General features: G+C 39.2%; 1 protein-coding gene and 1 long non-coding RNA gene across 2 annotated transcripts in view; one reads left to right on the top strand and one right to left on the bottom strand.

Annotated features, from left to right (window-relative positions):
• Positions 1 to 209: 209 nt before the first annotated feature.
• Positions 210 to 4,289, bottom strand: LOC136791801 (uncharacterized). Its single transcript, XR_010834595.1, has 2 exons — positions 3,592 to 4,289; positions 210 to 357 (listed from the first exon to the last, which is right to left on the bottom strand). It is a non-coding gene; the product is annotated as an uncharacterized lncRNA (long non-coding RNA).
• The window catches only part of NKD1 (NKD inhibitor of WNT signaling pathway 1), a 181,556-nt gene continuing 164,449 nt past the window's right edge, over positions 312 to 17,418 (top strand). Inside the window, exon 1 of the mRNA XM_048075372.2 lies at positions 312 to 431. The gene's annotated coding sequence lies outside the window, so the exon portion shown is untranslated. The remainder of the gene's footprint in view (positions 432 to 17,418) is intronic.

Here is a 17,418-nt window from a genome sequence, read left to right as displayed (position 1 = left end):
TGTATGCCTAGTGGCCTTCAATTATTCTCATTTAATTATATGCTGGAAATTCTTGGGATAAATGAGATAACCAAAAGGTGTTTGGCATAAATACAATATGTATTTATTTTTACATTAGTTATCTTTTGAATGTAACTTTATCAAACAGCTTCACAGGGTAAAATTAGTTGTTGAAGATGTAAGAATGTGTTTTGTACTTGTATAACCAGTTTCTTTTTTTTTTTTTTTTTTTTTTTTCTTCCCAGGCTGTGCATGCATCAGTACTTCAGGTGTCTTCTTCATGACTCAAAACACCGCAAACTTCAGTGCACCTTAAACTACCCTTTGGGCATGGTGACACACAATGTTCTGGGCCACCTGGAAACAGAAGCATTACAAAGCATCAGCAACCATCTATTACATCTGACATCAGTGAACTGCAACAAGAAAAGGTAGGAGGACATTACATTATGGGACAGAGAACTTAGGAAGCAAGTTTCTGGACTTGTTTCTATGCTATGTAAATAGAGAGAAAGTGGAGCACACGCACTCTATGGCTGCTGCATTAACATATAGAGGAGGCACTAATACCATGAAATAATGTTGGTAAGTAGATTTTTAATGTGTCACATCACCCAAAGTATTTATTATGTTATCTTCAGTGGAGGTTAGATAGTTAGATATCATTGCTGTATAGATGGAGATCTAAAACTGTATGTCTTCTGTAGCTTTTTCGAGGAGTGATTTGCTTGCTGTTATGTGGTGAGAGTCACTGGTTACATTAAGTTCTCTACTGATAACTTTTTCCTGAAGCAGCCTGTACTAGTTCTGTGCACTATTGTGATGTTCATTAATACTGGAGAATCTGTGATCAGTAACACTGGGAAAGACTTAATCCTGTTTACAAAGGAGGCAACTGAACCACAGGCCAAATCTTGCCTGAAGTTGCTTGGTAGCAATGCTAGGAAGCAGACTGATGACTCTTGACTGTGTTTATTTCAACAAATTACAGAAGTCGCTACTGTGCATCCCTTTTCCTTATACACCCCTTTTTCCTTATGCAACTTGACTGCGAATATAAAGGTTGCTGTAAAGATGTGTCTAACCTATGGAGATTTGCAAGAACAATTTGTCATATCTGACTGATATGACTGAATATGACATATTCTGCTTGTATGGGTTTGATAGAAATTTTGAAGGTAGGTCTTATCAGAGATGCTCAGTGTGTCTATGAATGTCCTGGTTGTTTTTTCATTTTATTAGGCCAGCGTGTGGGCCCCAGAGATGTGGAGCAGTTAAGTGATGAATATTTCAGCACCGAAACGTTACTTTAGGAACAAAAAGATGGGTCAGTTTCAGTAGAAAGTATTATTTTTTTTAAATAAAAATCCTGTTTTTCTGTGAAAAAAAATGTTCATTTTGAAGAGATAACAGCTTAACTAAACTAAAATCATCTCCCAGAGGAATGCAGGAAATATTTGCAACGAGTCACCATTTGCAAATGTTGTGAACTCTTCTCTCTGAACATGATTTCCAAAGTTCAAAGGAAGAATGCCCTGTTCTGGGGGTGAGTGTATATTGCAGTCCTTATTGTTGCTGTTAATGTGGAAGATTGGGAAGAACTCTGAATGCAAGTTTGTTTGCATTATTCAGTGTAAAGCCATCTGTTTTTTGCTTTAATGTGAGAGGTAAAACTTGAGCAAACAGGCACACCAGCATTGCTACCCTAACAAAAGTCTGCGATTTCCAAAGGGTATCAATTTCTTTTTAATACTTCCAGCAAACCAGCCAGCCTTCTCTGTCAAACTTTGGGCTCAAGACTTCTGAGCATTTCTTTTAAGGCCATGTTATGAACTGCTGAAACATAGGGGTTTATCATAGAAACCCCAGTGCAAGCTGAGCTCTGGCCACAGTACAATTTAAATTATTTATGCACAACGCTGTGTTCAAACCATGTGCACATTTGTCCTTGTCAGTCAACAAGTGTTCTATTAATCAAACAGGAACCCTGGCGCGTTCATTACAAAAGTAAGAACATTGAATTTGGGATGGTATTTTTAGTGCTTTTGACAGACAGGGATTATTAAGCTGTCACTCCCTCTTTTCTGCCAACTCTGCTATCTTCCTCCCCTTCTTCTGCAATGCATTGTCATTTTATTATTAAGAGCACACTAATAGTTAAACAACAGGAACCCTAAACCCCTGACTCATTCCCTGACATGACAGGTTATTTTTTCCCTCTATTCCCTGTCCAAGAACCCCTGCTGCTCTTCCCAGCATGCAGTGCTGTGTGACCCTTAACATCTGGCAGTGATTAATTGTCTTAGTGTCATAGCGATCGCCTTCCTCCCTCTGATCCTCACTTACTTTGTTCTCCCTTTTAAAGCCAGTGTGCTGGAACCTTTTCTTCCCACTTTTAAATCTGTCCAGTATCCAGGATACTGCGTGTGTCTACTGCGATACAACTTGAAAGAAACCGAAACAGTCAGTTATCTGGCCCCGAAAGTCTGGTCATGGATTCAGAGGGCTTTCTGTTCACTGAAGGGGTGTGCTTGAAAAACAGCACTAACTAGAATGACACAGATCTTGTTGAACTTGATCCGGATCTCGGGTCCCTTCTAAGCAAACAATGCAATTATGGGAAACACCATTTTCAGCAGACACAAGCGGTATTGTGTAGAAGGCTGTTGGCTGGAGCTTACACGTTACATAGATTAAGGGCCTGACATCCCCTGACAGCAGCTGCCCTTTGTGCTCGGCTCAGCCTGCGTTACCACGCTGCTGCAAAGGTCTCAGCCCTGGCCGGGCTGAGCTGTGCTCCCACAACTCCCACCGAGTTAGGCAGGGCTCCCGCTCAGGTACCGACGGCTGCTGCAGGAGCCTCAGCCCCGGGGTGCCCTGGGGTGCGAGCTGACAGGGAGCAAAATTCTTTGCAAGTGAATTAGATTGCTTGAGCGAAGGCTGGAGGTTCCTCGTACCACTTAAAATGCTTTCAAAACAGCAATGCAGGTGGAAGAGGAGAAGGCTGTACCGCGAAGGTGAATGTCAGATGTCGTTGCTCTACACCCAAACCTCAGGGGCCTTCCCGTGTGATTTTCAAGAGTCATTTTAATTTCTGCCTCAGTTTCTTAAATGGGAAAATAACAACAGTAACAGCTTTGAGGTAGGGGACACGATTAATATTTGCAGAGAACTTTATTTTTCCTGTATGAAGTATTGCTAGGCAAGTACGTTTATCTGTGTGTTAAAGAGCTGCAGCCCAGCACGGGGAGCTGTGTCAGAGGGAGGAAGGAGGCCATGTTGTGCAAAAGCCTTGTGACATTGCTTAGGCTCAGGATGCCTGTGATCTCTTCGCAGTTTGGCAACTTGCTCGGGTAAATTCCTAACTGCTCTAAACTTCCATTTCCTTGCATGCAAATGGAGGATGAACTAACAGTCTTCTGTTTAATAATAACAATAAAGAAAACCCCTCTAAGACTGGAAGATGAAAGGTAGAAATAAGCAATTGTTTTAAATCCTGGTTGAATAGCAGAATACATGCACTGAACTTAAACTACTGTCGCATTTACATTTTAAGCAAAATATCTGAAAGGCAGTTTCTCCTTCACTTACCTACTGAATGCTGAGTTCAGAGCTCGCTGTCTCCCATGACAGACACTCCTGATAAATAGGTGTCTCCAGAGCACTATCATGTTCTAGCTCTCCATGTATTTCAAATAACTATCAGGCCATTTATTTTCTATTTCAAACCCAAATAGTAAAATGGAGTGCATGGCCTTTTCTAGTTGCTAAGCAACGCTCCGTACCCTGCATCCTGCATTTTGCTGTGCCATTTGGCAATTCGCACAAGATCGTGTTTGTTCATTTCCAGTCTAGTAACATTGGTTGCTATATTTCAAGTGCCAGTATAGATCAAAGTATTTCCTAGAAGGATAAACATGTTAACTGGCAGAGGGTGAATGATTAACATCAAGCACAAGCCTTTTAGTATAAAGGACTTGGCATGTCATCCTTTGGCAAAGCTATTCAAGCGAATACCATCTATACCTAGCAGATGTGCCACTGAGGAGTTATCCACTCCTTTCCCAAGTGCCGCTCGCAGTGCTGGTGGGACTGAATAAGGATGAGAGCCGCAACTGAGCCAAATGCTGTTGTCAGCCGTGGTAGTGTATCCGGAGATCTCTGCAGATTTCACTTGAGCTGCTTCAGTTTTGCGTCTGTATTACTGGTGGTAGAATTATATTAAACTCCTGTTTTCTCTTCTTCTGCCCTTTATAAGCACTTACATATGAACCAGAATTTATTGTTTGAGTATTTAATGTCACTTGTCTCCGAAAAACAGGAAGTGTATGCCTAATGAAAGCTGTTAGTAGGGAGCACTCATGCCTTGCAATAAGGCAGGAGGTAGCTGGCTTTGCTGTGGTCTCTGCATTGGCAGAATTCTCCTAAAAAGTGCATGTGATGGGAATCTCCTAGGTAGCATGCAATTAGGTGATGAAGGGATGATTGAAAGAGTGTTGATTGGGAAATACTTTTTAAAATACATAAGAAGGACAGTTTTTAAAAGCTGCAGATAATCTGTGTTCCTCCCCTCATGTCTGTTTTGTTATCATTAGTTATTCATAGATTTGTGTGGCATCTTTAACTTGAGACTCCTGTCAGATTCTCAGTGGCATGTAATGGACTGAACTAAATGTCAGATACTGACAAACATCATCAAAAGTTCTAGTAAATAAGGAATGGTGTGGTGCAGTGGTAAGCTTGACAAGGGGTGCAAAAACTTTGACTCAGCTACAATATTCCAAACCCTATGGAAAAGCTGAGGGGAATTTAAAAGAAATCATTGTTCCTGTTGTAGAATGCTACAGGTTAGTTCCAAGGAGTGAACATTTCCCATTGTGTCCTCTAAAATTAGTGGATTACCTGAGTGAGTTTTATAGAACAGTATTGGCTTATCCATGCATTATTGGGAATACATTTTATAGACTTTCTCAGGATGAAAATATACCTGCCAGCAGTACTGGTGGGACTGTAAGTGCTAGAAGTGGTTTGTTAATTGAAGACATGAGCATGGTACTCTCTTGTTATTGGGGTCATCATTATCTGAACATGATAGTGGGCCAAAGCCAGCAAGGGGATAAAGCCACTCGTACCGTTTCCCCTTGATCATATACCCTATCTCAGGCAGGGCAGTGAAGGGGAGGATGAGGAGAGAGGTGAGGCAGGTTGGCCTTGTGTGATCAAAGAGCAAAAGCAAGAGGCAGTTTGTTTACACTGCCAGAAACGTGTACAGCTGGGGAGAGTCAGCCCTCCTGTTTCATGGCAAATAATCAGTTTCCTATTTTCTATGACAACCATTAAGGTACTACAGAGTTAGCTGCAGGCCTATCAGTACCTATTTTCTGTGACTGCTTTGCTGTTTGTCCCCACAGAGGTGAGGATCCTCCAGCAAAAGTCTGTAACAGTCAGTGGAGCAATACTCGGTCCTGTCTGTGAGACAGGAGCCAGAGCAGCCTCCGCTCATTATCCCGTAGCTGTATTGGCAGACACTTCTAACTGATCTAGAAATACATTAAAGAAGCTCTTTCTCACACACGCACAGCAGGAATGCACATAAGTCAAAGGATGGTATTTTAAAATTGACATGTACTATCTCTAACTTGTATTCCCTGTTGTTCAGTTCACTTTTTCTTAATATTGGAATCATTACGCTGCTTGAAGTCCCTTAAGAATCAGTGAATTATTTAAAGTTTATGGCTCTCTTTTGCTTTTAAGGTTAAAAATTTCTACTGAACTGACTAGATCCTTTAGCCAAGCTGTGATGCTGAAGTAGTATGAAGTGAGAACAGCACCCCAGTAACACCCTAAAAGCCATGTTTCTTAAATAAGCTTTAATTTCTAAGCTGCTAAAATGTTGATTTGGGAGCTCATTAGGTGTTTCGCAGAGTGGAGTGTGTGATATTTAGAGTAGGGCTATAATAATTGGGGTTAAAAATAAAATTAAATGTCACAGTAAAAACACTGTTAAAAATTTAAAGCATTTGATATAACTAATGGAGCAAAGAAAACCGGTTTGTGTACTCGTGGCCCAGACTTGTGCACGTATCTAATGCTGATCGCGCAGTAAGTGTCTGTAACGTAATGTCAGCTTTTCAACCCAACACTTGTTTCTGAGGGTATCTTGCACTCCAGTGGGAGCACCGTGGGGGCCGAGCGGGATGGGGAGTCACACCAGCTGCTCTTTATGCTGCTTTGGGACTCCAGTTTAGGTGCTTTTGGTGTGTGCCTCTCTGTCTTTGCTAAGTAGAAAAGTTTTGCTCTTAACATTTGCCACTGCAACCTGTGTTTGCCACTGCCCACCTAAACCAGCCCTAAGCAGATGACACCGGTAGCTTTTTAGTGTCAGCTGGTGGTTTCCCATGGCAGACACCCACGGGCGAGGAAGCAGCGAGCTGCACTTGTGGGCAGATGTTGGGAGCCCTGCGCTGCTCCCATCAGAGGACAGGATGTGGGGAACAGTGGGGTCCTCACAGAGCTGCCCCCCACAACGCGTGTGCACCAGCGGCCCCAAAGTTGTTTGTAAGATAAATCAAAACAGCCCATCACTTTCTCTGCTCCCCTCAAAAAGCTTGCTGCTGTCCCTGATGATGCCTGAGCAAAGCCCGTCGGGGAGATCTTCCTGCAGAGAGAACAAGGCTAAAAAAAAATAAGGATGAAGACGTGTCCCTGCCCCGGGTGGGTGCTTTGTGAGCATGCTCGCCCAGTGTCATGGCCACATGTGCCTGTCCCGCGCTGCGTGGGCGTCGCTTTGGCAGACTGGAGGCAACTTCTGCTGGGAGCAGTTGCTGCTGTCTGCAGCCGGGGGTGTGACTGCAAAGGCACTTGGGCATCCTCGGGCTTGGAGAGCAGGGCTCCAACCAGCATGGAGCTGCAGGCAGTGCTCCTACCTCCGAGCTCAGGTTGTCATACTGGCTGAGGATTATGGAAACCAAATAGAGTAGCTCTTGAATTACAGCTTGAGAAGAGAGCATCTTGGGGTAATGCCCGCTGCAGCTGAGGCACTGGATTTTAAAGAAATACGGAATTTGTTACTTCCTTATTTCTTTCTCTGGGAGATGGGAGTAAAGGCTTGGGGGGAACAACAAACATACAACAAAAACAGATTATTGGCTTCTCTGAGGAAGCAAACACTGACAGCTCCACACACAGAATTTAACAGCACTGGGGCAAGCCAGCGTAGTTACAGAGCAGAACGGCCACCTTATGCAGATTTTTTCCGAGGGAAAGAAAGATCTATTTTTACATCCCATAGGAAATGAGTGATTTTCAGTGCTTGCAGTAATAAAGAATTTCTCAGAATGGAAAATTTTAAGAATTTTCTGTGTTTGGATATCTCCATACAAAGTATCTTGCATACTTAAATATGAATTCTGATATTGAATATGAATTCTGATATTATATTTCATAGTAAATTCTCATTTGGAATGAAGCATACCGTATAAAAATCTTTCTTCATAGTGTCTATATCAGCTTTGAATGTTACTTAGGAAAATCTCACTCAAAAAAAAAAAAACACTTTCATTCAAAACCATTTATAATGAATAAAATATTGCAATTATTAAATATTTTAATATATAGAAAAAAATATGAAAATTCTAGGTTAGGACTACACCTTAATGGTATTTTCAGTTAAAATATTTTAAATTACAGGTTTAGGTTTGCAAAAAAATAAAAAATCTATCATTTTCAAAAAAATCAAAGTATCTTTTCACTTTAAAAAAAATCACAGTTTTTTTTAACAAATTAAAAGCTAAATCAATTAAATCTCAGCTTGAATGAAACTATTTCTAATAAATCTTCTACTTTTTCTGGAATGTTAGGAAAATGAAAAATAAGTTATTAATTCAACTCTATTCAGGACATTGTACCTTGTACCAAAATGTTCCTACAATTGTTCAAGTATGAGGAAAAGAGTTCAGGCACAGACCACTGATGGTGCTGCCAAGTGAGGTGACATTGATATTCCAAACAGTTAGATTTAGTAATATTGCTGGGCACACTATGATTATCCTAACTCCTGAGAATTTTCAAGATTTAGTATTTTTCCTGGAGCTTGGATGAAAAGCCAATCTAAATATTATTCAAATGTAAAATCTAGTAATTTGGACTGAGTCTATTGAGACATTCCAGTTTCATTTCAAGACTTTCAATGTTATAAATTCAGTTTAAACTACTTTTTGAACATCTGAATGAAAAAGGGAACTTTCTCATTTGACAATATGTTCTTTAAATTTCAAACCTCTCTTCTGTTTTCCCTCCCTGTTTGAACAGAAATTATTTTAAAACCAAGTTCTTTTGAGCTTTTGAATTTTTCATGAATTGGCATTTTCATGTGAAAATGCATTGTGGAAAAAAATAATCCTGGTCATCTCTGTTTAAAATCTGCATGCAATTTAAAATATAATTATCAGTAGTTTGGGTGCACTTGGAATAAGATCTCAAACGCACATAGAAATCAAAATACAGGTAGCAACAGATAGCAGAGAGAAAATCATGGTAAAGGAAAAAGATTGTGATGAAGGAGGAGATAAAAATCTGTAGGAAAGATAACTCTTGCTGGCTGCTTTTTTTTTTCTTTTTTCTTTTTCTTTCTTTCTTTTCTTTCTTTTTTTTTTCTTTACTTGCTATGTCTTTGTATTAATGCCTGAAAGATATTGTATGACCAGTTAATTCTCAGATTCAGTCAATCGCTGGCTGAATTAATTATCCTTCCAGGAAGCTTGATGTTTGCTGAAGACTGAATTTAGTCTTTTAATTTGCTGCATTACAAATTGTCAGGTAACTTCCTAAAGCCATATTCTGATCTTAGTCGCATCAAAATAAAGAGTATAACCCCCTTCAGTTTGCAGGAGCAACACCAAATTTATATTTCTTAATTAAGAACAGAATCTAACCCTTCATTATCTTCCTTCCTGTATACCTTAGTCTACACTGGAAGGAGAGCAAACGGTGGGATGGCAGCGATGCCCAACATAACCCAGAGCTGTGTTTCCCTGGATTTCTGTAGTCCTTTGCATTTGATAAATCTCTCCTACTTAACCAGGCGTGGGGTTCGGCCAGATGCCACCAGCGTGGCCACGGCTCCGCTCAAAGCCCAGCTGGTCCCAGAAAATGCTGTTGACTGCTCCAGGGGCTTCCTGCCTGGGGCTCCTGGAAGCTGTGCTGAGAGAGCACCCACAGATTAAATCACACTGGTGGTTTGACAAATGACCACTGTCATACAGCATGTCCCCTGGGACACCTGGCATCCCTGTGATGCTGCCCAAGTATTTCAGGCTGTACCCAGCACATTAATGTCTATGGAGACTAGCTTGGTAGCCTTAGTGAGATAAGCTGGGATGTAGCCCTCCTTGACATTCTTAGTAATCATAAAGGTTCATGTGTAAATGCACAGTTTATATCCCCTCCATAACCTTACCAGCAAGAGAAGGAAAACGTCTACCCCTTGGCAAGAGTTCCCAGTGTACTCAGGGCCGTTGGCCGCAGTTGTGTGTTTATGAATTCTAACAACTCCATCGTGAATGTTGTCAGCAGATACCTGGGCTGTAGCCACAAGAACTACATTTCCAAATGTTTAAGCATGGTTTGCTCTTAGGAACATGCTTTCCACTCTATTATATAGTTACTATAAACAGTGAGTTATGTGATTTTTTTATTATTATTATTTTTATTTACTCCCTAATCTTTCTAGTCAAGGATGAAATATGTATGACATTACTTCCAGACTTCTTGTGTTTTGTGTGTTTTGATACTATAGAGATGGCTCTGTCTTTTTTCTAAGACCTTATGTCCTCAGATACAGAGCAGAGAGAGACAGCAGTGAGACCACCACCATTGGAGTTCGTACAGAATGTGCATCTGGCATTTCGAAAATGTTGTTTGGCCTCCTGGAGAGAAGCAGTATAGTTTTTCATCTGGAAAGTATTCAAAGGGTATTTGGTGGGAAGGAAATTTGTAGCTGTGTAATACAATTATGCAGACAAAGGTTGCATCCAAAGTGGGGTTACAGTCTGTGGGAGAGGAAAGCAGGATAAGAGAAAATAGTGATTAACCATTTTGTTGTAAAGGGTTCTGAGAGAGTTGAAGGGATAAATGGGATCTGCTCCAGGCCACAGGGACTGCAGCAGAGTAGTAGGAGCAGAACATCCGAAAGTGGGAACAGGGGGAAGAACCTTTCTCTAAATCACAGAAGTGTTTCCAGTACAATGTTGATAATTAGGAAATAAATAAGGGACAAGCCCAATTTTTGGCCTAAAGTACTCTGTTAGAAGTGTATATAAATAAACAAATACAATTTAAATTTCAAGTAGGCGTTAAAAATGTAGTTTTGAATGAGTGCTATGAAACAGAAAAGGGCAGATATTTGGAGTATTTTATTCCTTGGCTATAATTCTGCTTTGCAAATGGCACTGAGAAATATTTGACCAGTCTTTTTTCCCTCAACTATGGGGAAAGCTCTGATTATTCACGGTGTAAGAAACAACATTTCTGTATACCTCCATAGCACTTCTGCTGTAGTAACAGCTCAGTTTCAACGTTTTGCTCAGTTTTCAGTGTTTTATAGAAACAGATGAATTTTAGTGAGATAAGAAGATAGGAAGAGTCACCGAGTGGCCAGCCTAAAGTCGCAGAGGGAACCAAACCATTGCGGAGCAGTTAATCTGTCCACCTAGTGATAGACTAGCCAGGCATCCACCAGCTTGGAAACCTGCCTGTTCTGCAAACAGATCAAAGCACTGTACACGTGCTAGTTTTGCCTGCCCATTTCCAGATAAGTCTCTTCTCCTTTGCGTATTGCAGGGTGTTTCTTCAGTTCCCATAAGGAATCACTTCTCAGTTTGCTAAATGGAGGAAAGGGACCTCAATTCCACTCGCATAAGATCAGCTTTTTGGCAGCCATACAGCTTTCAGGGGAGAGACAGGAGAGAAAAAGGAAGCACCCATTAGGAACGAGAAGATGTCAGGCTGTTTTAAGTGCAGGAGTTGTTCAAACAGCAGGTCCTTGTTAGAAGTGTGTAGCTTTTGGACATGTCCCTAGCCTAGGCTCTCTGCAGTACAGTAGCATTTCCAGAAATGAGTAATGGGAGGGGGTTTTATCATGAAATCACACAACATAAGGCAATTATTAATATTATTATTTTAAATCCAAAAGCCTTTGAGTGCACAAATGGCATTATTTCTGTGTGGTTATTTTTATTACCTTATTGTAAACTTTAAAAGGGCCAGAAGTTTTTTATTCTTCAGTTTTGGAGGGAAAAAAGTTGCTTCCAGGCTGAGATTTGGCATGCCAAGTCTCTGGCCAGAGCAAATTTTTAAAGCTGTATCATAAACCCCTGAAAAAAGGAGTTTATAATAGAAATGCAGACATACAGTTAATTATATCATCATGAATGGCGCCAGTATAATTAGCCAACTTCTATATGATGCCAAGTTTTAAAGTATTTTGCTTTTATGGCACTGGATGTCAAAAGCTCTTTATGTTAGTTTCTTTCATTTTTGCCTTTATTGTCTTACTGACCTGGTTCACCAGGTTAGGAAAATGGCTTGCAGATTTTTCTTCAGAGCTGAAGAACTTTTGCAGCCTCAGTGGATAGCAGAACCCTAAAACACAGGGTGTCAGAGGAGTGGATTCCTTCCAGAGGTAGGCAGGAAGGCATCAACAGATGCAGATTACTCTGAATAACCCTGGACTTGTGGTTCCCATTGAAGGGTTGTTTGGAGATCATTGACAATCTCAGCTGAATGGGAATCTGCTAACATTGGGGCATTACATACACTTTTCAGGTGACAGTTTTAAAGAAAGATAAAATATAGCTGAAGGAAAGGAACATAATTTGTTTTTTAAACACAATATTTCCTACAGGTTCAAAACCAGAGAAAGGTTTTGAAGAAAATAGAGCCAAGGAGTTTATGGGATGTGAAAAGCTCCTTCCTCAGGTTTCTGTTTCCAAGTATCTGTAACCTTTTTGTAGCTCCTCGCTTTTTAAGTGCTTCATAGCATTTTAATAGGGATCACATTCACCCATCACTGAAATCCAGCTTCCCCTGGAACAGAATACAATAACCATTACAATAATGTTACCAGGGCTATAGTTTAGGTCGCAAAGTAAAGATGAACATATTGTTAAAGAACCAGGCGAATCTGTGAATTAGCCACAAATGCTCAAATATTATTTGAATTGATTGTGATAGCTTAACACCCTTATTCACAGAAAAAAATCATTTTAATTTCAATGTCCAGGCAATGTCTGGGTCTGTGTTTTAAGCTGAATTTTCAGAAAATATTTTTTCAGTAAATTTTATATTTTCTTTTATCACAGAATATCAATATGCATATAATAGTATACTTAAAGTTACTTATTTTACTCAGTATTTAACATGTCCATGTTTGTATGCAGATACTAAAATATTTTTAATATTCGTATGCTTGATATTAGTTTTCTCAATGCAGCCGATAAAGATCTGAAGGTGAAATACTGTTTCAAGTTCAAGAACATATTCAGTTCAAATACACTGCACCCTGTAGCTGATTGCTCTTTAGGAATTGTCTAACTGTGCTGCCCTGAGGAGGTATTTTTTCTGTATGGGTGGTATATAAGGTGACCTATTAAGGCAATCCTACTTCTGTTTTGTTTGATTTTTAAAAATTAAAAAAAAAAAAAAAGTGTAAGTCTGTGAAATGGAATCATTCTTTAGTGTTTGGGCAGGTGGACAGTCTTTCCAATCTGATAGTCCTACATTATTACGCCTGATTGAGTATTCTCTGCTGATCTACATTTCTTCAGAACTGCCATCTAATTCCATCTCTTCCAGTAAAATTTTCAATGTAATTAAAAAAATTACAAATTGAAAAATTACTTTTTAAAGTAATTTGTTGTGCAATAATCAACAACACAGCAGGAATTAACGTGGGCTGTGCTGTACTTTTCAAGCAATTTTTTCCTTCTCTTGGCCCCTCTTGCGCTTGTCACCTTTCCATGACAGCTCTTCTTTTTATGATCATTTTTGGTTATATGCTATTTACTGGCCACATGGAGTTCCACACCTACTGTTATTCCGTATGAAACTGGTAATGCAAAATAATGACGTGAGCTCAGTTACCACACGTCCCCTTTTTTCATGTTGGATTAGTGAAGGGCCCTCAGGTGGCTCCTTTCAGCTCCAACACGCGTGAGGAGTCCTGCTGGTTGTGGCAGAACTGCCCACGTGAGTAAGGGCTGAGGGACCGGGCACCCGGTGAGGAACAGTGATTTCTGCTCTGCCAGGGGCATGTCAAGTCAGTGGCCACCAGCTACTGTAATGGAATTAATGAGGGGAAACAGTAGCCAGAACTGACAAGTTAGGATAAACTCCGCGAGCTGCAGTGCCACATTCAATTACTGGATTTCATTGTTGTTCCCCGGAGATGGGGAACCTCTGACAACCTCCATGAAAGCTGAACTGGAAAGGCTAGGAACAGAAAAAGCAAGTATGAGTAAAGCTCATGCTGATCTCCTTTAAAAAAAACTAGCACCGGAAAAGCCCTGCCTTTCTTTTAGGTCCCTGACTCTGCTACAAAGTCTGCACTTTGCTGCCTGGCAGGAAGCGTTAAAATAAATTGCTTTCAAATGAAAAGAGAAATAAAAGTTAGGAAAACTTTTTTTTGTTGTTTTTAATTTTGTCTGTGCTTAATTTTGTTGTTCTGTTGGAAGTGACATTTTTACATTTTGACACAAAGCATATTTTGATCTAAAGTCCTTGTATAAACCAGATTGGACTATCAAGATTCCTGGGACTGCTTTAAAAAAATAAGACCTAAGGCATCTTTTTTCCACTCCAAATAAGGGCATTTACTAGTAAAGGAACCAGAGAATTAGTCCAAAGAGTGCAAAAAACGTTTTGATGCCAATGGTATTTTATTCCATAGAGTACTTCACTCAACCATAGATTCCAACACATATGAGCAAAATAGCAGCCTGGAGGAATGATTCATGTGGAATTATTTAATTCTGCTCAGCAGAGTGCTACTTTTAGCTGGGAAAAATGTTCGCATAGACTGGTAGGCAACAGAATATCCAGTACAAAGCCAAATGACATCACCGGCTTCTCTGTGTAACAAAAGGCCAATGGCATCCCCCCTTGCTGAGTGAAAATTAGCAGCAGGTCTTTGCACAGTGCACATACTTTGAGAGGAGGGAATTGTGTCATTGTTATTTGCTATTTCCGCAAGTTGACACTTATCTTGTAAGCACATCAACTGTTTGCTTTAGCTCCACAAGTCATTTCCTATACATTATATCAGTTAGTCATGCTGTTCTGCATTGTGTGCAGAAGAGGTTAAATTCCACATGTAAGGAAAGCAAGGAAGAACAACTACCTAAATAACTATAAAGAACAACTACGAATTTCTTAAAAAGTGACTGTGTGGATAAACTGATTCAGGCATTTGCTTCTACTGCATTTGAAGACAGATGAGCATATCAAACTCTTAAACTTCTTAAAGGAAATTAAACCAATTCAAATTCTGCCAAGTTACTAAGTTAAAATTGCACCTTTTCTCATTTTTACTTCACCAAAAGCACAGTTATGCGAACAATGGAAGACACCAGCTCCTTTTCACATATATTCCCATATATAAAAAAATACATCCTTATAATCATTGCATATTAGCAGACACTGCCCACTTTTATTAACAAACGTTTGTCTGCTGCATCGTGGCTGGGGAATTGCTTTATCCTTTCTAGGGAATTGTATATCATCTACTTTTTTTTTTTTTTAATTTTATTTTTCTTCCCAGTTCTGATGTCATTGAGGCTTTGGATTTGGTTTTGCCATTTGTATTTATTTAATTAGAGCTATACTGTCATGCAGTGCTTCACTGTACATCTGAGACTTTGGTAAACAGACCGGTAACTCCTCAAGCACAAGGGGAAAATAAGAGGGGGGATAAAAAGCAGGACTATAATGAAATACTCCATTCTTTGGCAAATAATAATGAATATTTTATTCTGCTTGGTTTAAACATATTAAACATAATATTGCAAGATTCTGTTAGAGGGCTAGAATATAGGCTTTTTTTTTTTTTTCCTCATCTCATCTGTCTTTGTGCTATAGTAGGATCCTGGAAAAAATAAATGCACCTGATCCATGGTTGGATACAAATTCATTAGTCAAGGTTTTCAGAGTCATTGGATTTCTACAGTTGAAACAGTTCAAATATTCATTACCATCACTGCTCTTCAACTTTTCTTTATTTTTAAATATCCCAGGACAATACTATAAAATCCTCATGGAGAGAAAAGTAAAAATTTGTGGCTTCAATTCACCAAACACTTGAGCAAGTGCTTAATTTAAAGCATATGGATAATCCAAATTTGCTTCAGTCATTGGCTTCTGGAGTAGAGCCAATACATTTGGAATGCATCCTGCATATTTATTCTACTATATACATGATTTTATCACGTGTGTGAAGTTGCTTGTGATTAAATTTGTCAATTAGAGTAATTGGATTGAAATGTAACCTGAGAAAAAATTTTCAGTGAGAGATATTCCTACAATAAAGGTAACCTATAAAGGCAGAGAAAGTTTATATATTTATTTATTTTTTGAAAAAAAAAACAAAAACAACAACTAGCATTTGAGGCAAAATATCTGTTTTTTTTTCTTTCTTGAAAAGTAGTAAAAAAAAAAATAATCTAAGTAAAAATGATTGGATTTGTTGGCTTAGATATTAACCTGATACTCCATCTGATGCTTAGGTGTACTAGAAATATCTGGAGAAACAGCATCCAATTTTCTCACCAGGTTTCTCAATAACGTTGTTTGATTCTCCAAATACTGCCCAGAATAGATTCTGTTGATAAAGCTTTAACTTTAGCAGTTCATCTAAAAATATTTCTTTCTTAAAGAACTGATATTGATTGTTTGCAATATTAAAATTAAGATGTGGCAGAGTCTGTCCTTTGCACCTGTCCACCCTGGTGGACATTTTCTGAGAAATTTAAGGGATGGTCTGGTAGATGGATGCTACCCAGAGCACATATGTTCAGGCAGTGGTGTAAGTCAGAATTCTTATTCCATTGGTTAAAAAAAAAAAAATGTCTGGTAGTAAAAAATAACAAATGAAGTGCTCTAAAAAGAAGTCAGAGTTTCTAAATGATCTGGCTTGTCTCCTACATTATGTGTTTTTATTCTAAGAGAAATTGTAATCTCCCTCAATTGTTGTTCTGCTATGTCATTTTCTGTATACTTTGTATATGGAACAAATACAAGAATATATTATGACCTTTTACAGAAAAGTTGCATGGGCCTAACTGATAAAGTCCATCCTTCCCCACCAACAGGAAGGACTGATATATTTGTTTTAGTATCCATATTATTCAGCTCAGAAACATTGTTGAGGGTGAAGGGCTTCCAGGATGGCTAGAGTGACCCTACAAAATGTTTGATGTGCTACTGTAGGAAGCAGAAATTTCCTTTGGTTTCCTCAGATGGAAACTTGGACTCTTTGTTCCCTAGTTCTCTGATTCCTGGATTACTCTCTTCAAAAGATATTTCAGCTTTTTGTGTTATTTTTAAAACAGGAAGAAACAGTTTTTCTTTGTTTTTAAGTTTATTACTGAAGGCAAACTTGAAAGAACTTTTTAACATAAGTATAAAAACAATAGCATCTGTTTTCCTATCACTGGTTACTAACTAAGGGTCTCAAAGGAAGCTCCATTCCAGCATGACTTGCTTCCATCCACAGCTATGCTACCAGCGTGTCATGTAGCCATCAGTGGCATTGTTCTTCACCAAGAGGACAGTCAGGCACTGGCACATGCTTCCCAGGGATGTGGTCACAGCAGCAAGCCTGCTGGAGTTCAAGGAGCATTTGGACAATGCTCTCAGATGTAGGGTTTAACTTTAGGTAGTCCTGTGTGGAGGCAGGAGTTGGAGCCGATAACTCTTGTGGGTCCCTTCCAATGCAATATATTCTGTAATTCTATGATTGTGGGAGCCAATGCTGCTCAGGCACACTAACGTGTGGCAAACTTCCATGTGGAAACTTCCTTATGGAAAAGGTGTACAAAATTATTTATAATGTGCCTTTAAAGGAGATAGATGAAGTTTTTGGTGTTTGTGTAAGGTCACAGATTATTAGTAGCTTCTAGTTTACAGGGGCCAGATGCAAGTCAACCAATACATGAAAACCAAAGAGATTTTTCCTTTGGTACTCTTGATTTTACTTACATTTGCATGGGATCTGGCCCAAACTTGGAACTGGAGCTGGATTTTATGTCCTCTCTACTAATCCTCTGAATATTTAATTCCTGAAAGTGAGACCATGAAGCCTTCTTGAACAGGTTTTAAAATAATAATAAATATTTATACACATATAAAATCCAATATACTGAACAT

This window comes from Anser cygnoides, chromosome 12 (genome assembly GCF_040182565.1).
Source record: "Anser cygnoides isolate HZ-2024a breed goose chromosome 12, Taihu_goose_T2T_genome, whole genome shotgun sequence".
Lineage (NCBI taxonomy): Eukaryota > Metazoa > Chordata > Aves > Anseriformes > Anatidae > Anser > Anser cygnoides.
This window is presented reverse-complemented; position numbering and strand designations above follow the sequence as displayed.